At 33.6% G+C, this 12,500-nt stretch overlaps 1 protein-coding gene across 24 annotated transcripts in view; it reads right to left on the bottom strand.

Moving 5' to 3' along the window:
• Positions 1 to 12,500, bottom strand: part of LOC145263089 (peripheral plasma membrane protein CASK-like) — a 1,377,184-nt gene that overhangs the window by 778,486 nt on the left and 586,198 nt on the right. The gene's annotated exons all lie outside the window — the stretch shown is intronic.

The following is a 12,500-nucleotide window of genomic DNA, read 5'->3' as shown; positions in this document are numbered from 1 at the left end:
CAAGCCGTCCAGAAAGTCAATTGTTTTGAACTTGTAAAAATAAATAAATAAAATAAAATAAATTTTAATAAGAATAAAGAGTTAAATTAAAAGACATTTTTAAAGAGCAGATCTGAAATTGTTTTTGCTTTTTTTTTTTTTTTTTTTTTTTTTTGATCCAAAATTATTTTATCTTCTTTGTGGAAAGTTTGAAGGTGGGTGCTCTCTGTCACCACTGGTTATACCAAATGTTCAACTGTCTGTGATTAAAATCTTTTAAAAAAATTGTTTTTAATACTTATTTTCGTTTCTCTAAATACACCCTTTTGGTAAGCTGTTTATTTTATTATTAGTCAATGATTTAAAAAAAAAAAAAAAAAAAAAAATTTCTCCAGTATTTTGAAGGGACGGAAAGATTGCATAGCTAAAAAGACACTGTTTTAAAGTTAAGAGCCCACATAAAATTGCTAAGGACTCTGTAATAATTAAAAAAATAAAAAAAATGAACAAGCGTGAACGAAAAGAAAAAATGATACCAAATTGTAGAATTCCTTTTTTTTTTTTTTAATTCATTAATTTGTTTGAGGTTTCAAATTTTCAAATATGTGAAAGTTTTTTTTTTTTTTTTTTTTTTTTTTTTTTAATATATAAATGGTCTGGATTTGGGGCGAATATATATATACATACATATATACATACTTGCTATTCTTCACATATTTAAAAAAAAAATTTTAACAGAATTAACAAATGATAAGCTAATATAAAAAAGCCCTCCCAAAATTAATTTTTTTTTTTTTGTTACCCAATTTTTTAAATAATTTTTTTTTCAAAAACTAGCAAAACAAACATATATGTACAGAACTCATTGCATTGGCTGAGGTTTTCACTTGTATCCTTAGGATTTGTCGTGGGGGCAAGTTTCCAATGAGGCTGTGCGGGGTTGGGTTATTGGCAGCGTTCATAATTACGTGGGGTAAATATCTCTGAAGACGCCAGGGTGCCATCATTACCGAGAAGCCGGGTGGGGAATGGGGGACATTTATTTTAAATCCAAGATTTTTGGTTGAACTCTTTAATATCATGATGATGATCATCATCATCATCATTATCGTGTTTTTGTAAAAGAAAAACATTGGAACCAATATCGGCAGAACAGGATATTTTCTCGGGGTATTCCATCTTATTTTTTTTTTTTTTAATTTTTATTTTTTTACATTTTTATCACATTTGAGAGGGAAGGGGGTAGCGACAGTAGTCTGTTTCGAGATAATACACAATTAGGAAAAGATTGGAAAATAATCCGTGGTGTTGTGAAAACAAAATTCATTCATATATATATATATACAAACGTCCTTATACATACATGCATACATTTATGCCAAAAGGTATATATATATTTACAGGCACACGCAAACATATACGCTGATGAATCGCAACTGGTTTACTCTAGTTTATCAAAAACTTTTGCACCTGACTCAAACACATACCTGAGATATATATATATATATATATATATATATATATATATATATATATGGCCTGATGAGAGAAGTTTGTTTATTACATCGATACCTCATAAAACAGGGATATTTGTTTTTTATTTGTAAAGTTTTGATTCGATTAATACAGTTTATGTATCTTTTTAGACAAAATAATGAAATATATCTGATAAAAGGCTATATAGGTTAATCCACAAACGTCTTTTCCGCCATATAAGGGTTCTTCGGTGTAGCTAGTATATATATATATATATTAGTGAAATCAAAAGGATGTAGTGTTTACCTGATATACGCAATGGTAAACTTTAAACAAATATAAATAACAGTATTTATATATTATAGAAGAATTGGAAGAAGTGAATAAGACAACCTAGATGTCTTTAATGATTTTATATAATAGAAAGAAAAAAAAAAAGAATAACTCCTATTTTTTTTTTTTTTTTTTTTTGGTTTAAAATTTATTAATTTTTTGGTATTTAGCAGTCATATAACATACCCTTTGTAAGGGGATTAAATATTCGCGGATTAAAATTAAATTATCAAACTTTAACAACTGTTTTTGTAAATTGTATATAGTGTGTGTGTGTGTTTGGGGGGGGAGTTACGAGCAGCAAATAATCATCAAAATAAACTCTGTCGAGATGAACAGACACCTTTTAAATAGGATACGAACATAAAGTCACAGAGCACACTAGCAGGAAACTAACGGATTTAAAGGGCAAACAATAGATTCGCAGTGCATGCATGACTGCATGCATGCTTGGGAAAAGGAACGATTGGTCTTCTTTCTTTTTTTTCCAATTAACTTTTCAGAGGGACCTAACAATGATTTATATATATATATATATATATATATATATATACTTTCAAATCAAACAGATGCAGCAACACACAAAATATCTGTTGTATCTGGATAACTTATACAAGTTGAAACACACACACATATATATATATATTATATATATATATATATATATATATATATATATATATATATATATATATAAAGTATTGGGGATTCTTTTTCTGTGTTAACTAACTTTCTTCTTTTGATGGTTTCCTACTTTTATATTTATAGACGTCATCTTTTTCCTTCGTTTCTTTATTCCTTTTTTTTTTTTTTTTTTTTTTTTTTTTTTTTTTTTTTTTTTTACTTGTATAGACCGTTGGGCGATCGGCTAGTTCAAGAAAAAAAACGAAAAAAAAAAAACGTGAGAACTCAATAATAATTGAAAATATTAAAAAAGTTTACGTTCCTCGATGTTAACCAAATTATAAGAAAATATTCTGTGCGCCTGTCTTTCGCCGCCAATACAAAGGTGAATGTTTGTTATTATCAACTGAATATCTTTCTGAATTTCCAAGTTCCGCCGAGTAGACACCTCAGACTTTCGAGTCGGTTTCTTCGTCTTTGTCCGATTCCATCTTTCCATCTCTTCTTTCTTTTCTTCTTCTTCCTTTTAAGCATCACCTCTGCGACTGCGAGGGCATCACAAAAATTCCGAGCGATTCGGAACCAGGAGAACAGGCGGTAACCTCTCCTCAACGTCAGGGTCTCACAAGGATTCTAGCGTAATAGAACCAGGAAGGCAGCTGGGACTCTTTCCAACCCCCCGGGGTTTCGTTTCTTCGAAGCCCTGGAACAGTCAGATGGCTGGGTGTTGGGTGGGGTGGGGGTATATTCAGAGAAAATTAAACAGGGAAACACCTTCGCGGCGTACGTACGCTCAGATTATTTACAAGTCTGGCAAAAGGCCCTTATAAATGTGGCACCCAGTAAGGATTCAACTCGTGACCATGTGGGGCAAGCTTGCTTACAGAGAATATGGATACAAAGTTTTTCTTTTTTTTTTCTTTTTTTTTTCTACTTTTTTATGGTTAAACTTTCATCGATTTATTTTAATGTGTCTTTTTAGAAAATAATAATAAAATATAGCAGGAGAGAGAGAGAGAGAGAGAGAGAGTGTAACAGAAAAATGAGATAGTTTAACTTAGGTATATGTGTGTTTATTTGTTTTTAATATTCAGTATTTATTTCCGACAATATATAGCATGTTATGCATTAGGCTGCTTTTTTGTTAGTGCTATTATTTGCGTTGTTAATATTACTAGACAAGTGATTATTTAATCCACAGGGCTAGATATAAACAACGTATTCTACAAAGTAAAAAACGATTCTCGTAAACGCTAGCATCTGAAATATCATGCTACTTATTACGAAATCTACTTCCTAATTCTCTATCTAAACTTTAGTCAGAAACTATATATATATATATATATATATATAGTCTATATAAACATATATATGTTGATGTCAGTACGTATATATATATATATATATATATATATATATATATATAGAGAGAGAGAGAGAGAGAGAGAGAAGTAGAGGGGTTCCTTTGCTAGTAAATAAATATGAATGACGAGTTTTTTTTTAAATAAATGATTTTAGTATAAAAACATACAATACATGTGAACGTGTGTGTTCAGTAAGCCTATACGTATTTTGCAAATATACACACTGAGAAAATATACGTGTACCAACAGTGTTATTTATTCAGTAAGGAAATTAGAACATTTTTCCTGCATTTATGTTTTATTAAAATTTTAAATTATATATATATATATATATATATATATATATATATATATATATATATATTGTTGAAAATGTTTTTTTTTAATTTGCCAGGAAAATTAAAATTCGTCGGTTGAACGTTTACAAGCAGGATTTAGACATCTAATTTTTAATACAACAAAACAAGAAATTAATAAATAAATAAAACAAAAACAAAAAGGAAATGTTAAATAAAAAAATAAACAAGAAGAAAAAAAAAGACCTGCTTTTTAATATGATAAGGTTTATATATATATATATATATATATATATATATATATATATATATATATATATATATATATATATATAGAGAGAGAGAGAGAGAGAAAGAGAGATAGATAGATAGATAGATAGGTAGGTATTTATATCTTTGTATATATTCGTGTATGAGTACCCGTCGTGCACAGGTTAACACTCGATATACAGTTTTACAAAATAATAATAATAATAATAACAACAATAATGATGATGATGATGATGATGATGACGACAACAGACACACAAAATAACAAGTGTTAAATTAATCGTGAATAATTAGATTGTGAATGCAGTAAAAAATGTGTACGTTTTTGTTTTTGTTTTTTTTAATTTGTTTAGTTTTATGAATGGATAACAACAACAAAAAATATGAATGAATGGATTAAAAAAAAGAAAAGAAAGAAAACAAAAAAAAAAGAAACCGCCTCTTTAATGTGTTTTTGTAAACGAAAAAAAAAAAAAAAAAAAAGAACGCGTCTACTACAGTAGAGTAACGTCCACCTTTTAAAAGAATATCTTACGCTTGTTTTTAAGACATAAAAAAAAAATTCGACAACATAATCTATTATATATACAAAATTAAATTGTCTTTGTTGTTCTTTTTCTTTTTTCCCTTTTTTTTCTCACACAAATATTAGTTATGTAATGGCAGTCAGACCGTGTTCGTGTTGGGCATACAGGTTCTCCAGATACAGCCAGGTACGAATATCCATTTTTTTTCTTTCTTTCTTTTTTTTTCTTCTTGTTTTCAAAAAGAAGCGTAAAGATACCAAGCTATGGCAGCAATTCCTGGCTTCCTCTCTGCTGAGTGTTTAACGGCAAAAACGCTAGCCGACGCCGACATGTGTAAAACTGACAAATATTAGAAGGAAAAAAAAAACAAAAAAAAAACGTCGAGCTAGAGTAGTTTAACAACGATGACGCGACGGTCTCAAAGAGTGTGTAGTTAGAATTAGGCACGGTACATGACAAAAACTAAACGTGAAAACACGCCACCGTCGGTGGTGCTGGTGCGCCCTTGTGGTACGCTGTTCTTTCTAGCATTATAGACCGTCAATTACGATGGACGGTGTGTGTGGAGGGGGTGAGGTCAGGGAAAGAGGGCCGTTTGAAAGGGAACGCATGCCACGAACTATGAAACATGATTTTTTTTTAAGACAATGCATCGATCTATCATAAATCCGAATCGGCAGTTCGAATTATAAAAAAAAAAAGGAAAAAAGAAAAAGGGTAATTATCTATATCGAAAAAGAAATTGTGGGTGGGGGTGTGAGAAAAGAGGTGGCGGTGGTGGGGTTGGTTTCATATGCGTGGCGATGTGTATGTGCGTGCGGCAATGTAGGGTGGGTGTGGTCGAGTTCGCTCTTATTAAGCGTGGGTTGAAGAAACGTGTCTCATGTCATCTATTCTGCGGAACACACGAAATGTGTACAATGTAGTATTATATATGGACGAGGAGTACTCTATATTAGGAACACTCTTTCTCACACACACATTATACAGACACTATATACTTGACGCACGCACACATACACCAAGCAATCAGCCAAAATGCACACACACAGATATATATATATATATATATATATATATATAGAGAGAGAGAGAGAGAGAGAGAAAGAGAGAGGAGAGAGAGAGGGAGGAGAGGGAAAATTTCTGAATCAACTAGTTACAGACCATAAAAAAAAGAAAGGATACACGTTTTGTGCTTGCTTAGCTTGGTTTTGTTTTTTGTATATAATATATATATATATATATATTATATATATATATATATATGTGTGTGTGTGTGTGTGTGTGTTATGCTAACAGCTCTTAGACTTACATGGTAGGTAAGTCAAGTCAACAATATGTAACTAACTTATTTTTTCATACACAACAAACACGCTTTGATGAGATTAGACATTGTCTTTTTTTTTGTCTTTTTTTTAGTAGCTTTTTGTGTGATATGTTGTTGTTGTTGTTGTTGTTGTTGAACTGCTAGTGTTGAATAGCACGGTACCCCCCGACTCTTGTAGAAAACGTTCGCTTTTCCAAGACAAGCACATGGTTAATGTAGTAGTTGGAGACTGTACTACTAGCGAGACAACGGCAACAAGCAGTGAACAGTTACTGACGGTGTATTAGGAGTTTCAAGAATTGTCATCATCAACAACATCATTAACATAGCTCGCTCTGCGGGGAAAGAGAGAAGGTGTGCTATGAGAGAGAGAGAGAGAGAGAGAGAGAGAGAGAGAGAGAGAGAGAGAGAGAGAGAGACAGACAGACAGAGATAGACAGAGACAGAGAGAGAGAGAGAGAGAGGGAGAGCGAGTGTGTGAGAGAATGAGAGAGATATATATAACGAGAGGGAGAAAGAATGAGTGTGTGTGAGAGAGAGGGATAACAAATGTGTGTGAGAGAGAGGGATAACAAATGTGTGTGAGAGAAAGAACGAATGAGAAAAAGAGAGAGGACAAGTGTGTGTGTGTGTGTGTGTGTGTGTGTGTGTAAGAGAGAGAAAACGAGAGTGTGTGTAAGAGAGAGAAAACGAGAGTGTGTGTAAGAGAGAGAAAACGAGAGTGTGTGTAAGAGAGAGAGAGCGATTGTGCAAGTGTGTGAGAGAGGGAGAAAGAGAGAACGAGTACGTGAGAGAGGGAGAAAGAGAGAACGAGTACGTGAGAGAGGGAGAAAGAGAGAACGAGTACGTGAGAGAGGGAGAAAGAGAGAACGAGTACGTGAGAGAGGGAGAAAGAGAGAACGAGTACGTGAGAGAGAGAAAGAGAGAACGACTACGTGAGAGAGAGAAAGAGAGAACGAGTACGTGAGAGAGAGAAAGAGAGAACGAGTACGTGAGAGAGAGAAAGAGAGAACGAGTACGTGAGAGAGAGAAAGAGAGAACGAGTGTGAGAGAGAGAAAGAGAGAACGAGTATGAGCGAAAGAAAGGGATGCGTGTCAGAGAAAAAGAGGAGGGGGAAAAGGAGTGAGAGAGTGGGTGATAGAAAAAGTGAGGATAGAAAGAGTGAGTGAGAGAAAAAGAAAAAGTTTGGGATTGAAAAAAGTGTATGTGCGAGAGAGAAGGTGAATCCGACTCAGAAGATGCAAAAGCGACCGAAAAGTAGAGCGAGGAGTAGATAGAGAGAAAGAAGAGTTAAGGGAGAATAAGTGTGTGAGAAAGTGAGAGAGAAGAAATGAACTGAGGTAAAGCAAAGAAAGAAAGAGATGAGAAAGAAGTAGAAAGAGAGGAAAAGGACAGAAAGATAAAGGATGAAAGAAAAGATAAAAAGGAAGAGGGGAAAATGAGAGAGAGCATGCAAGAAAGAAAGTTTGTAATAAAAAAAAAGAGTGTGTCTGAGAAAGAGAGAGAGAGAGAGAGAGCGTGTGCAAGAGAAAAAAGGAGAGAGCATACAGCAAAGAAAGAGTGCAGAAGTGAGAGCACACGAGAGAGAAAATTGAGAGAGACAAGAGAGAGAGTGTACGCAATAGAGAGAAAAGCGCACAAGAGGGAGAGTGAGAGATAGTGCATGAGAGAGAGAGAGTGCACAAGAGAAGAAAAGAGAGAGCGCGCGAGAGAGAAAAAGAGAGAGCGCGCGAGAGAGAAAAAGAGAGAGCGCGCGAGAGAAAAAGAGAGAACGTGAGAGAGAAAAAGAGAGAACATGAGAGAGAAAAAGAGAGAACATGAGAGAGAAAAAGAGAGAGCATGCGAGAAAGATAGCACAAGAGAGACGGAAAAAAGAAAGCGTGCGAGAGAGAAAAAAAAAATATATATATATATATATATATATATTTTCTCTCTCGCACGCTTAATGTAGGTATTTAATTATTATAGTAAAAAAAATAATTATATATATATATATATATATATATATATATATATATATATATAGAGAGAGAGAGAGAGAGAGAGAGAGAGAGAGAGTGAGAAAGCTAGGGCATAAGAGAAGTAAAATTTGAGAAAGAAAAAGTTAGATGGAGAAGCTTGTTGCACCAATTCCGTATTGCTCGCAGAAGCCGCAACAGTTTTAGTATATTGTTTGACAGCACCTTCACGATATTCACGAGTCCAACAATGACTTTTGAATATATTTATTATAGTCATGGAATTTCACACACACACAAAAAACCCATTAAAATGGCACTTATTATTAATACTAGCAGAAAGACCCAACGTTGATCGTGACTGGATGAGGATGAATATCCTCATAACACCATATCACTTTCTTAAAAAGTTTTTATTGCCCCCTACCCTAACGTCTAATTCTTAATAGAGTCAAAAGAAGCAGAAATGATGGAAAACTCTCTGAATTAGTGTCATATATATATATATGTAAAATCGTATATAGTAAAATCGATTTTGATGAAATTTAAGCCATATATATATATATATATATATATATATATATATATATATATATATATATGGCTTAAATTTCATCAAAATCGATTTTACTCATTATAAGTCTACCGCGAGGTAAAACACCAAGTTGAGAAACTGGCGCGGTCTCAAGGGTAGATGGGACTCTCTTAAACCGTGGTAGGCACCCTATCTAGTGATGGCGTCACAATAAAAAATACCCTTGATAGCCCCGGAGAAGCATCAAGTATTCAGCTACGGACAAGATTTGATTTACACTACAAACTCGTGTAGTGAGTTCAATCTCGGCTGCGGCCATGCTGGATTGGATTGGATAAGTCTTAAGAAAGTTCAATGAACATGAGTTACTGAGAGGGTAACAGAAATTTGGAATCACTTCCATCGTCTTAACTAGACAACTTTATAAATACGATATAACTTTCATAAAATAGGATATATTTGAAATCTTAAGGTGGTCAAAGTCTCATAAGCCCCTTAGGGGTACACTTAAAGATTCAAAAAAGTTTTTACTTTTTCCGTAAATTTTAAATGAGAATACATTTTATTGGATTTTATGTAGATTTTTTAACACTTGTTTTTATAGATAACACCAAACACATACATACTTTAACCTCAAGTGTGTGTGTGTATATATCTATAAAAGTGAAAGTGTCTGTCTGTATGTGTTTCTGTGTACATTTCCCTACGCACAAACTCTGTCAATTTTTAGTCTACAGACTCGACATTTGATATACAGGGTACTGAGATTTGGGAAAATCGATGTGATCGGTTTCTGGCCAGAAATTTGGCGATTAAAGGGTTCAAAGTTCAACTTTGAGAACTGTATAAAACTCTTCCGACAATTTTGGATCTAAACACTTGAAATTTTAGATATAGGTTCCTTGCCCATGGATCTAACTTAATAACTCGATTTCAGACTAAAACAATAGATATTAAGGGATTATAATAGGGGGTCAAATTTAAGAAAATTGACCGTTTTTTTTTAAGCTCAGCATACACCTCCAAACACCCGGGCAACGCCGGGCACCCATGCTAGTATATATATATATATATATATATATATATATATATATATATATATATATATATATATATATATATATATATATTATGATGAGAATAATAGAAGTAGTATTCTGACAAAATAGAGAAATAAAAAGGAACAAATCGAGTTATGTTATGTGTTTAACGTTTCGTCTTTATTTCATCCAGAGGAAGTCTCGAAATAAAAACGAACCGTTGATGAAAACATAACTCGGTTTGTTCCTTTTTATTTCTCTCTCTCTCGCTATATCTACCTATATATATATAATTAAATAATAATTATTCTTTTATACCTACAGGCACTGACGTTACATGCTTACGCAATCATCAGTGTAGGATGACAATTCCTGCAAGTTGGAAGATTTGAACCCAGGCTGAAAGACACTTTTGAGTCCATTTGCTAAGCCTTTACTGCCAGGCTACCAAATAATTGCGATGAGAATGAAGGTTAGTCAATCTAGAGTATTCGACCAACAGAAGTAGTGAATGTTATATATATATATATATATATATATATATACATACATATATATATACACATACACACACATGACTTACTTCAACAGTGCTCAATACATAGATAGAGCTAGGTAGTAAGTTATGAAAATATATATGGCAATTAAGCTACACATAATATGCCGCGTTTCATTCTCGTGAGAATTCGTCAGGTGCCGTATATATTTTCATAACTTACTATATCTATAATATAAAGCTGAACGTCTGTGTGTGTGTCTGGTCACGAATAGGCTCCTATACGGTTGACTATTATAGAAAACTGATCACATATAATGATAGAAGATGTATCGAGACACAGGAATGGGTATGTTTGATCTGGCATTATGATGAGTCATTAAAATTGTAGAGTCTGCGTACGCGTCTGGTCCATAAAGTATGGAAATAAAAAATTTAAAAATTAAAGAAAAAACGTTAACCAGTGTTTTTGATATAGATGTACATAATAATACTTTGATAAGTATGTTTTAACTTAAATAGGGATGGTATAATAAAATTGTGGGGTTTGCATTCGCGCCTGGCCTCCATAGAATGGAAATAGGCACAAACTTTAATAAAGACTTTTCGTATCTATCTGCATAAGTATACTTTGATAATTATGTTTCAGTTTGAAGAAATATGGTATAATAAAATTATGGGGTGTCCGTTGGCGCCTGATCCCCATAGAATGGAAATATGTCACAAAGTTTAACAAGGTTTTTTAATATAGATCCATAGAATATTGTGATAAGTGTTTCAGTGTGAACAGGTATGGTATAATAAATTATGGGGTTTATCTATTTTATTTTTACTTTCATCATATTTTGCTTTGGTTTTGATACCCCCAAATTCGAAGCTATCTCTTTACAACCCTTCCTTTTCATAACCTATCATACTTTCATAAACCAGAGTCCATTTTCTGTAGGCTGTTTTTAAACCCAGTCAACGACGGGTACTTTTGCTAGTATATATATATATGATTGTACAGTTTTCTTTCAGGTGTGGTTTCTATTGACATCCTGTGTGATTAGAACACCAATCTTAACCAGTTAACAGTAAAAATCAGCGATGACACCGGTTAAAAAAAAAAATAAAAAAAAAATACAATCAATATCTGTATGCACATGAGCAATAATGTTAAAAATTATATAAAAATACTTATTACAGAGCATTACTAACGCATAAGAAAACCATAGCAACACAATTTCATCAGTATGCCCTGTATTTAAGAATTCAGGTGATCGCTCATCCCCCTCTCAGTACAGGCCAATAAGTCTCCTGTGCGTCATGAGTAAGTTGCTGGAATCTGTGTTAAATACAGAAGTAATCAACCATTTCAACAAAAATAACCTTCTTAGTGACACTCAATATGGTTTCCGTTCTGCTAGATCTACAGCTGATGTGCTTACAGTTATATCTCATAGGATTAGCAAATCTCTTGACGGAGGCAACCTTTCTAGGGCAATTGCTCTTGACATATCTAAGGCCTTTGATAGGGTATGGCATAAAGGTTTACTTCATAAGATCTCTAGCTATGGTATTGCTGGAAATGTCTTCTCAATTATTAAATCATTTCTTTCTGATAGGTTCATAAGAGTAGTAGTTGAGGGGCAAAAATCAGAAGCTCACAATATTAATGCCGGTGTCCCTCAGGGATCCATCCTGGGCCCAACTCTTTTCCTGATCTATATTAATGATCTTCCAAATCACATCCTTACATCATTTGTAGACATCTATGCTGACGACACTACCATTTATGGTAGCACATCTAAGACAGTAAACGACCAAGTTCTCTCCAATTCTCTCTCCTCTGATCTTGAGCATGTAGTACAATGGGGTAAGGAGTGGCTGGTTACTTTTAATGCATCTAAAACCAAGCTTCTCTCTTTACATCATCAACATTCTGATCCACATCTGGCATCAATTGAAATGAATGGCTCTCGTCTTCAGGAGGCCTCAAGTTTTGACAAGCTTCTTGGCTTGACCATTACTCCTGATCTTAAATGGAACACGTACATCAAATCTGTTGCCAAGGCCGCTGGAAAAATGGTGGGATCTTTCTATCGATCCGGTAGATATCTCACTGCTGATGCTATTCTCTATCTATATAAGAGCCAGGTACGTCCAAGGATGGAATACTGTTGCCACATCTGGGCAGGAGCTGCTAGAAAGGACTTGGCCTGCCTTGATAGAGTTCAAAATAGACTTCGTAGCCTCGTAGGAGATGTCCTTTTCTCTTCCTTGCAACCTCTA

The sequence above is a fragment of the Euprymna scolopes genome, chromosome 38, assembly GCF_053919585.1.
Source record: "Euprymna scolopes isolate OS-2025 chromosome 38, ASM5391958v1, whole genome shotgun sequence".
NCBI classification, from domain to species: domain Eukaryota; kingdom Metazoa; phylum Mollusca; class Cephalopoda; order Sepiida; family Sepiolidae; genus Euprymna; species Euprymna scolopes.
Note: the sequence above shows the minus strand (reverse complement) of the source record. Positions and strands in the feature narration are given on the sequence as shown.